An 11,207-nucleotide genomic window follows, 5' to 3' on the forward strand; every position below is an offset into this window, starting at 1 on the left:
TTTCACGCTGCTAATAATACGTTTGACTCTCTGCAGCCCTCAGGCAAGAAGCCACTGAGTCAAGCCAATACACTGACAACATGCGGAAGCCACACATTTACCACTCAAACCAATCCACTCGCCCTGTATCATTTTCAGTTACTCTACCTGTTTTATCTTGTTTACCTGCAGAGAAAAGTGATCCGAAATCAGTACGAAATGACAGCTTTTTTCTAAAGGCAACAACTTCAAAGCTGTACCAAAGTTTACTCCCTATATTCCAGTCAGAAAAATAGACAATAGAGCATTGTAATCTTAGAAACTAGCATTATATATAATTATTTAATGTTTACTAAATTTACTAAATAGAAAATGTCAACTAATTATTATTATTATTATTATTATTATTATTATTATTATTATTATTATTATTATTATTATTATTATTATTATTATTATTCTTGATTGCTCTTTTTCTAATTGAAATCTAAAATCTGTAAAATGAAATGAATAAAAACATAAATAAATCAATAAATAAATCAATAAAAAAATAAATAAATACCAATTATTTAAAATACTAATATCTACACAGAAAAATAAAACACAATCGTAAAAATGTGGTGATGAGAAAGTATCACAAGAAGTATTTGTGTGTAAGTAGGCATTGGACAATGGTGGTTTGTTCTGAAACAAACCAATATAATACTAAATTTACAGAGTCTAATAATATTGTGTATGAGAAATTGTGATAAGAAAGTCATGGGATGAATCAAGGCTCATCACAAATATCTTATTGCATCACAATATTAAAGTGATGCAATAATCAGGGTTTATCAAAATTAGATGTAACAAAAACAGCACAAAAATGCAAGAAAAAAAGATATTATTTTGATATTTTATTATTAACTTTTGTTACTGTACAGTTGTTATTTTTTACAGTACAGGGAATACATTTTTTGGGCTCTATTTTTATGATCTAGGCACAAAGTATAAAGCGCATGATGTAAAAGCATTAAGGCATGTCTAAATCCACTTTTTGCTGTTTTAAGGATGGAAAACACAGTTTGTGCCACAGCGCATGATCTAACAGGGTTGTGCTTATTCTCTTAATGATTTATAAGTGTGTTTTGAGCATAGCATGCATTAAACCAATCAGAGTTTCATCTCCCATTTGCTTTAAGAGTCAGTTGCGTAATGCCATGGCACATTTGCTATTAACATGGCGCACTTTGTAAGTGTAAAAACTGAACACTAGTGAAAAAACAGTTACACAGAACATCTGCAGCGCAAGGATATATATGAGCCTCCTCCATTCGGCCTCTTTACTTACTCTTTATTTTACTTTTACTCTTTACTTCAATCCTTTACTTTGGTGGAATATGGAAAATGTAGAAACACTCCACCGAAGACATCCATTAGCCTACATATATATTTTAGTTTGTTAAGCACAAAGATTTGTTTTAAAACTATTTCTAAATTCAGTTGTAATTTCCAGCAAACAGATAAATGAACAATAAAAATGAAGTGTGGTCAAAAAATGTAATATATCCAAACACATGTCCTATTCTTTTGCCCCACATGGTGATCCATATGTCTCAAAACTGGACAGGTGGACAAATCTAAACCTGTTTTTATTAAAGCAAATATAAATATAATGTATGCATATAATAAATAATACTGATAGTAATAATAACATTGTACAAATGCAAATTGTCATGAATAAACTGAAAAAAAAGCCCGCTGTTTTTTTTTTTTTTTGTAACATTTATTTATTTATTTATTTATTTATTTATTTATTTATTTATTTATTTATTTATTTATTTATTTATTTATTTATTTATTTATTTTTTAATTATTTGTTTGTTTTTGTTTGTTTGTTTGTTTGTTTGTTTGTTTGTTTGTTTGTTTGTTTGTTTGTTTGTTTGTTTGTTTGTTTATTTATTTATTTATTTATTTATTTATTTATTTATTTATTTATTATATGTAAATATATTTATGTATTGTTGTAAATCATGTGTGTATTAAGCAATATGTAAGTTTTTGGATCTGCATAGGTACTATGCTGGACTTTAGACCAACTTTTAGTTGGTCAATGGCACAGTCTATTTCAGTTCCTCAAAATAGTAATATGTCAACAATGCGCCTTTACACACCATTTTTATAGATCAGCACACCCATGAGTCCATAAAGTGACACAAATCGATTTACTATTAAAACAGTGTTCCGCAAAATGTGAAAATTATGGTTGTGCTGGTCTGAAAAAAACAACATATTGAGCCAAACACATCTTGCGCCTTGTTGTGTCAGGTGTATGATAGGGTCCTTAGTATTGCATTTAGAGTTTTTAACCAAATATATCCTTGAATTTATCATGGATATTTCTGTGCCCTAAAACCAAGCTTTTACATCTCCAAGTAATCCACTCGTCCTGCATATGATTTCTAGTTTTATGCCTTGAGAGAAAGAGAAAGCTGATCCAAAATCTGTACAAAATGGCAGCTTCTTCTGAAAGCAACAACTCCAAAGCTGCACAAAAGTTCACTTGCGATATTTCAATTAAGGAGAGAGCAAACGTGAGCACACGCAGGTGCATCTAATCTCAGAGACTCAGATCTGAGATGGAAAGAGACGGAGAGCGAAGAGCGAGAATGAACTCCAAGAAGTCCCGCGGGCACTTGGGGGGAGTTTTCATTTTTACATGGGGATTAGGATGGGTATCTCCGTCATTGGCGTGGCGATGGAGGCTCTGATAGCACCTCTCTTTGAAGCAGGCTGATGTTTCGGGGCCGCTATCCTTCTATCTTTGGAGAAACCAAATCTTGCGCAGCTCGCAGACGCCTGTTTTGAAAGGAACGAAGACAGGAGAGCGGTGGATATGATTTTTCTCTTTTTTTGGTTGGTCTTTTTATGTCCAGTGGAATTGTTGAAAGAAGCTCACGCCTCACTTACACCTGCATCTCCATGATGAGACGAGAGAGAGATAGAGAGAGGCATTGTTATATACCAGTATTTGTTATATACCTATATTACTATTATTATTATTATTATTATAATTATAATTATTATAATTGTTATTATTATTATTATTATTATTATTATTATTATTATTATTATTATTATTATTATTATTATTATTATTATTATTATTTGGGAAATAGAAAAAAGGTGTGTGTATAATGTTGTGTATATTGTATAAGTGTTATTAGTGTATGATGTTTTGAATACATTTTTTTAGTATAATTTATAGCTGAAACAATAAATAAACAAAGTACTACTACTATACTGCTATTACTACTGCTACTGCTGCTACTTCTACTACTACTACTGCTAATAATAATAATAATAATAATAATAATAATAATAATAATAATAATAATAATAATAATAACAAAAACAACAACAATGATAATAGTTATATATTAATATAATAATAATAATAATAATAATAATAATAATAATAATAATAATAATAATAATAATAATAATAATAAGACATAGTTTAAAAAACACACTCTTTCACACTCTTTATCTTAAATTAATCCACCGTGAGAGTGTGAAGTATGTTGACTGTAGAAAGATACACTCTCTAATTACAGCTTATGGAGAAATCTGGCCTTGCCTGTAAACAAGTAGGTATTTCACCATCAGCTCTGAAATGATATTATTTTTGTGATGTTTTTCAATTTGCCTGAGGGCCAAAAGGGAACCCACAGAACTTGTCTGGACAAGAGCCAAACCCAAATACATTTCCTCGTTCATTCACATTCACTTATATGCAAAGCGACCGCTGATAACACCCTTTCATCTTGTTTTTAATCGGTTCATGTTTCTATTTTTTTTTTCTTTCTTTCATTATTTTATTTATTTATTTTTTTATATATTTACTGGTATAATTGCATCTATTTTCTAGAACATGGGGATTCAAAATACGCTTCACTTGTATGAGTTATTAATGTTATGTATTACTGAAATGATTACAAATTCTTCGGCATCTGGATTCTAAAGATATTTTTAGCTATAAAATTGTTTTATTATGTTTATATATTTACCATTATAAACTCTGAAGATGTACTTGAATGATTATTTGATATTGTATTTATTGTATTAAATATATATATATATATATATATATATATATATATATATATATATATATATATATATATATATATATATATATATATATATATATCATCACAACTCACAAGACACTTTTTCAGGCAAGTTTCAGTATAAAATAATTAATGTTGCATTACCAGGCTCTCCAGCGTTTTCTCCAGAGTTTAATCTAATTTCGAAAGTTTCATTTTGAACTTTTGACTTTTGTTTTAATGGAGTTTGATACCGCATGGCGAACGGAAAGAAAAAAAAAAAACTCTGCAATTCGTGACTCGGTTGTCCTTTAGGGTAATCAAAAATCGTTGTTTTTACATGGTAGACTCTTAATAAGAGTATTATCTTAATCATATTTTAATCGGAGTATTGGTTACCATGTAAATGAAGTGCCAGATGAAGTTGCAAACTGTCAGAGTCAGCGCATTCCTCTGCCTTTCAGCATGCGCCCTCCAATGTTTCATTAAGTTTGACATAATTCCCGCTTTAACGCAAGTTTTGTAAAGTGTCTGCTTCCTTGTGAAATACAGCCATACTTTAGAACGCTTAGTTTAAGCAAATTTGATGAACGTGATCATGCATGTTGAATCTGAAGGGAGTCGGACCAAATCGGACCATTTCCTGGATCTGCAAAAAATAAAGAGACAAATATGATTTGCTTTCCATTTATACACAAAATATTACTGCAAAAAAACATTGTTTTTTTATATTTTTAATTACTGCAGGTGATTGATATTCTGAAGATTTTGAACTTGCAACAGATTTTTTTTCTAATTTTATTTTTTTACGTGACAACTGAAATTATCCACCCAAACAGAAAATAGCATTTTCCAGGTGTTTGCCAGGAATACTGTACATGCATACATTTGCAGAAACCTAATTGTGTCAGAGCAGGCGTCTGTGTTGAGTCATGTTACCTCGAGGGTCATTTATATCAGAGCGTGAGCGTAGATTTGTGTGTATTATGTTGTAACATCAGTAGTTTGATCACTCCTTTAGCACCTCTGCATGTAATGACCATCACAGTGTGAACAGCGGGCTAATCTGGCATTGCCCTGAGCTCCGTCTTTCTCTCTCTCTGCTTCTGTTTGTTCAGACATTAGAGCATAATTACTCCTCTGGAATAATTGTTTTCTTAATCGCAGCTATCATAATTGTCTTGTGGACCTGGGCTGAGAAACAGGGGAGTGAGTTTATTGATGAAGGACGCTCAATGACAGTCTGTGTGTGGGTATGTATGTGTGTGCTGTGTGGTGTGTGTGTATGTTTTGAGGGCGGCAAGGCAGGCAGGGATGTTTTGAGTAATGTGTCCACAGCCCCCGGAAATGGAGTTTTGCTTTTCTGTCACATTGACATTGATTTATTCATGATAAACACCTTCTTGTGCTCCAGTCCAGCGAAAGGTCCTCTGTTATACAGGAAATGAAGAGCATAAAAAAAAAGTAAAGGAACAGTAAAAAAAAAAATAACAGTTTCGAAAAATAACATGGAACATATATGTTTGTGTGTGTGTGTGTGTGTGTGTAGCTAATATTTCTCTGAGGACCAGAGAATGTTAACCCTTGGAGACATTTCTTTGACACAGAGACATTTATTTTGGTCCCCATAGAGAAAATGGTTTATCAATCACACAGAAGTCATTTGAAATTGTAAAAATGCAGATTGTTTCCTGTGAGGGTTGGATTTAGAGGTATGGTTGGGGTATGGAGATAGAATTTACAGTTTGTGCATTAAAAAAAATCTATATGTCAATGGGAAATCCCAATAATGATAGATGCACAAGTGTGTGTGAGTGTGCTGGTTTATGTATAAAGATGATGGAGATAAGTTACAATTGTCAAAACATTGTTGGAACAGACTTATTTTTATTATAGATTTTCATATATGTGTTGTATGTGTCAATGATAGTAATAAAAAAAATTGAATAAAAAATAAAAAAAGACCTTATGTGAGGCAGTGGCGCAGTGGGTAGCACGTTCGTCTCACATCAAGAAGGTAGATGGTTCGAACCTCGGCTCAGTTGGCGTTTCTGTGTGGAGTTTGCATGTTCTCCTTGCCTTTGCGTGGGTTTCCTTCGGGTGCTCCGGTTTCCCCCACAGTCCAAAGACGTGAGGTGAATTGGGTAGACTAAATTGTCTGTAGTGTGTGAATGCGTGTGTGGATGTTTCCCAGAGATGGTTTGTGGCTGGAAGGGCATCCACTGCGTAAAAACTTTCTAGATAAGTTGGCGGTTCATTCTGCTGTGGCGACCCCGGATTAATAAAGGGACTAAGCCGACAAGAAATTTAATGAATGAATGAAAAATGACCTTATTTTATTGATTATAATTTGTTTATTTAAAATACATTTAATTTAATTTAATTTTACCAATAATTGTCCTTTCGGCTTAGTCCCATTATTAATCTGGGGTTGCCACAGCGGAACAGACCGCCAACTTATCCAGCATATGTTTTATGCAATGGATGCCCTTCCAGCTGCAACCCATCTCTGAGAAACATCCATACACTCTTATTCACACTCATACACTACGGACAATTTAGCCTACCCAATTGCCGAAGCACCAAGTGGAAATCCACCACAGGGAGAACAGGCAAACTACACACAGAAACGCCAACTGACCCAGCCGAGGCTCGAACCAACGACCTTAAATTAAATTAAATTAAATTAAATTAAATTAAATTAAATTAAATTAAATTAAATTAAATTAAATTAAATTAAATTAAATTTAATTTAATTTAATTTAATTTAATTTAATTTAATAATTGAATTGAATTGAATTGAATTGAATTGAATTGAATTGAATTGAATTTAATTTAATTTAATTTAATTTAGCAGAATATCTTGTCAGGGTATGTATAGTCGATATACGACAAATAAATAAAAGAGACTGAATCAAAGGATCACAGTACAGGCAAAAAATGCTATTTCACTGTTATTTATTTATTTATTTATTTATTTATTATTATTATTATTATTATTATTATTTTTTTTTTTTTTTTATTATTATTAATACTTCTTTAAGTTTTTATTTTATTTAATTTTTTTCACGTTTTATTAGGATAGGATAGTGGAGGACAGGCAGGAAAGCATTGGGAGCAGAGAGAGGGGAAGGATCAGCATAGGACCTCGAACTGGGAATTGAACTCAGGTCTTCATGAGCACCATGGCGCTATATGTTAGCATACTTAACTTATAACTTAAATATGTATACTTTAGTTTTACTTTTACATATAGATATCTGCTTTTTGATTCACTTTATTTTCATATGTTGGCAGTATTTTTGAAATTGTTTGAAAAATTTGCCAATTTATTGTATATGCATTTAATTTTAATATGCACAAATCACAAACCTCAAATCACTTTTGCTGTTGTAATTTAATTAAAAACAAACATGAAGTAACATTAAGTTCTAATCAATTAATTTCTAAAAAATCGTATTTTATCTTATTATTAATATGATTTATGCCAAGCTTCTTGTCGCACAAGCTTCGTCTTAGCACATTTTTCAATTAAAATTTTTTATTTCTTTAATTTATTCTTTTTTAAAATATAATTTCTTTTACATTAATCTATTTACAAAAGCCCTGCAGGGCACAGCACATGGTTGTTTGTTTCTTTAGCACCATCTGAATGAAAGAATAATACAAGAACAGACACCAGAAAAGAAATATGTGCAGCCCATATTTGAAATCCAAATGAGTTTATTCGGATAGTCATCTTGTTAATGACCTACTGCTTAGCTGAACCGTCTAAAGATTGGAGAGACAAGGGAAAGAAACAGAAAATCAACATGGGGACTGAGTATATTAAACATTGCATGATGAGAATAGTTTAATTCATCATAATCTGATTGTTTCTGGATGATGGAATAACTTACTATTGCGGCTGTATTAAACTGAAACTGAACTGGCAGTCATGAGTGCTGTTCGGAGAAGATTAATTTTCTAAATGCCATTTGAGTTTCAGCTATTAATAGAAGACAAGTATGATTCAAATATGATTGAAATTTGTTTAGAAGAGCATCATGAAATCATTACACATGCTAGCAAACAAATGCTAAGATTTTGAATGAAAACGAGAGAATGAAATAGGGACATCTATGTAGTATTGGTCTAATACAGATTAGATTGTTTTATGTATTGTTTAGTTTAAAATTTCCCTGTTTCAATTTATTTTTGGATGGCAAATCTGAATTTCTCGGTTTGTCCCTTCTAATACAGGGCCATCAAACAAATTTTTGCTCAGGGGCCACATGGAGGAAAATCTATTGCCAAGGGGCCAGACTTTTTGATTAAGTGGCTAATTCTTATGAATTTGTACGATCTAATTTGTACAAATTAGTATGATTTGCTTATCCACCAATGACGGTTGGGTTTAGGGGTGTGGTTGAGTGCCACGTCTCATTTTTAAAATCGTACATTTATATTACTGAACTGACAAAATTTAAAATAGTTAAGTTTCTTCATGAGAACACCTCAGTGGGGTATGGCGGGACATAGATGAGATCTTTCTCTTTGAGAGGGCTGTCAAACTGACACTGATTTAGGGTTCTGGATCAGGGTTCTGGAACAGTTTGAAATTGCTATGGCGCCATCAACTGGAACAGCAGTTTCTTTTATTAAAAAATTGCAGCTCATTTTTATACTTTACAGAATCATCTCGCGGGCCAGATTAACCCCATTTGTGGACCTGATTTATTTGACACCCCTGTTTTGGTCGATGCGTTTTCCCCCCCTGTTCCCCCTGTACCCCTGTTTCCTCCTGTTCCTCAGTATTAGCCCCTGTTCTGATACTTAGTTTTAGCTCACTATTGTAGTACATTCTAAATAGAAAACTGAAAAGAAAATTTATTTGAAGTGTAATAATGTTTTTTTCTTTAGGTGGCATGGTGTAATTATGCAGACTATATCGCCTCAATTGGCATTTCAGTCTGTAGTGCATGCGGTCGACTGTTCTGAGAGATTTTATTTTATTTTTATGAACGTTTGTTAAAACCAGAGCAACAAGAACTGTTATTTTAGTGATTATATTCTGTAAAGGTCAAAATAAATGAGCAGTGTTGTGAAAAATAACATTCACAAATCACATACTTAATCGGGAATAGACTTTCCCAATATCCCCAATTTAAATATTTATAGGCTTGAGTGTTATTTATTCATTTATTTTCCTTTGGCTTAGTCCCTTTATTTATCAGGGGTCACCACTGCGAAATGAGCCACCAACTTCTCCAGCGTATGGTTTATTACCTTCCAGGTCCAACCTATACACTCTTGCATTCACACACGGACACAACGGCCATTTTAGCTGATACAATTCCCTTATAGTGCATGTGTTTGGACTGTGGGGAAAACCGGAGCACCAGGAGGAAACCCACACCAACACTGGGAGAATATGCAAACTCTTTACAGCTCGAACCAGTAACCTCATTGCTGTGTGGTAACAGTGTTAACCACTGAGCCACCATGCCGCCCTATTGAGTTATGAGTTAAATGTTACGTTATGGTATAATAATAATAATAATAATAATAATAATAATAATAATAATAATAATAATAATAATAATAATAATAATAATAATAATTCCTTACATTAATATAGCGCTTTCCGTACACTCAAAGCCCTTTACACATAGGGGGAATCTCCTTATCCACCACCAGTGTCAGCATCCACCTGGATTACGCGACAGCAGCCATATTGCACCAAATCGCACACTAGCTGATTGGTGGAGAGGAGACAGAGTGATGAAGCCAATTATGATATGGGAATGGTTAGAAGGCCATGATGGAGGCCAGTGGGCAAATTTGGCCAGGATGCCGGGGTTAAACCTGGGATTTTTGGCGACCACAGAGAGTCAGGACTTTGGTTTAGCGTTTCATCTGAAAAACGGCGCTCACTGAGCAGTATAGAGTTCCCGTCGCTGTAATGGGGCATTGGGACCCACACGGACAGCAGGTTGGGTGCCCCCTGCTGGCCTTACTAACCACTTCCGGCAGCAACCTACCTTTGCCATGTTATGTTATGTTATGTTATGTTATGTTATGTTGTTATGTTATGTTATGTTATGTTATGTTATGTTATGTTATGTTATGTTATGTTATGTTATGTTATATGTTATGTTACAACCTATTTTCTGTAAACAAAATTCCCAAAAAATCATTGGAGTATTGATCACACTTTACAATAAGATTGCATTAGCTTTTACATTTGTTAATGTATTTACTAACATGACCTTAGCATAAAAAATACTTGTACAACCTTTATTAAACAGAGTTCAACATTTACTAATGCATTATTAAAATACAATTGTGTGTAAATAAACTATGAATAGATGACTATATACATTAACAAAGATGAATAAACACTGTAATAAATGAATTATTCATTACTTGTTCATGTTAGTAAATACTTTAACTAACATAAAGTAATGAAGCCATGTTGTAAAGTATATTGTAAAGTCTTAATATTAAGAAACACTATCAGTAGTTTCAAAGTATAGTTTCAAGTATACTCAAAACTATATTAAATCCAGAAACCTTTATTTACTCACCTAATGACATTCAGAAAACATGGCTATATTAAATCCAGAAAGCCTTTTTTTACACAACTAATGTTACCCAGAGCTGCATTTATCCCATTGAAATTCATTACTGTCTATGAAATTGTACCGTTTCTGTTTCTTCCTCTCCCAACTCACATTTCAACTTCACAGGTTAAACATTTCCTCTGAACGGCGCATTCTCTCGCAATCCCTAAAACGCCAAAAGATGTATCACTATAATGCATGATTTGCCTGGCTTGACAGCTCCACTGTTTGCAGATGCATTTAATAGACTAGTGCTTATGATGTAGATAATGCGGCCTGCCAGGAAACGGCACTCGCTGTTTTGTTAGAGCAGTCATGTGTCAATCATAATCCAGCTGAGGTGTGAACGCAATACCCTGTTTTGTCATATCTCTCCTCAGACTGTGTTGAAATTTTCACATTACGCTGCCAGATATTTGCTCAGGAGAGTCGACTCCGTTTGTTCCACAGGCGAAAAGCACATGGTCCGAGTTTTGCGATATCCTGTCCGCCCTCGGGTTGTTTACAGCTTTGCTTTTCGCTGACTCTTAGG

The 11,207-nt window shown here is 33.1% G+C and overlaps 1 protein-coding gene across 5 annotated transcripts in view; it reads left to right on the top strand.

Annotated features, from left to right (window-relative positions):
- pcdh7b (protocadherin 7b) overlaps positions 1-11,207 on the top strand; it is a 251,783-nt gene that overhangs the window by 104,885 nt on the left and 135,691 nt on the right. The window lies entirely within an intron of this gene.

This window comes from Danio rerio, chromosome 7, assembly GCF_049306965.1.
Source record: "Danio rerio strain Tuebingen ecotype United States chromosome 7, GRCz12tu, whole genome shotgun sequence".
NCBI classification, from domain to species: Eukaryota; Metazoa; Chordata; class Actinopteri; order Cypriniformes; family Danionidae; genus Danio; species Danio rerio.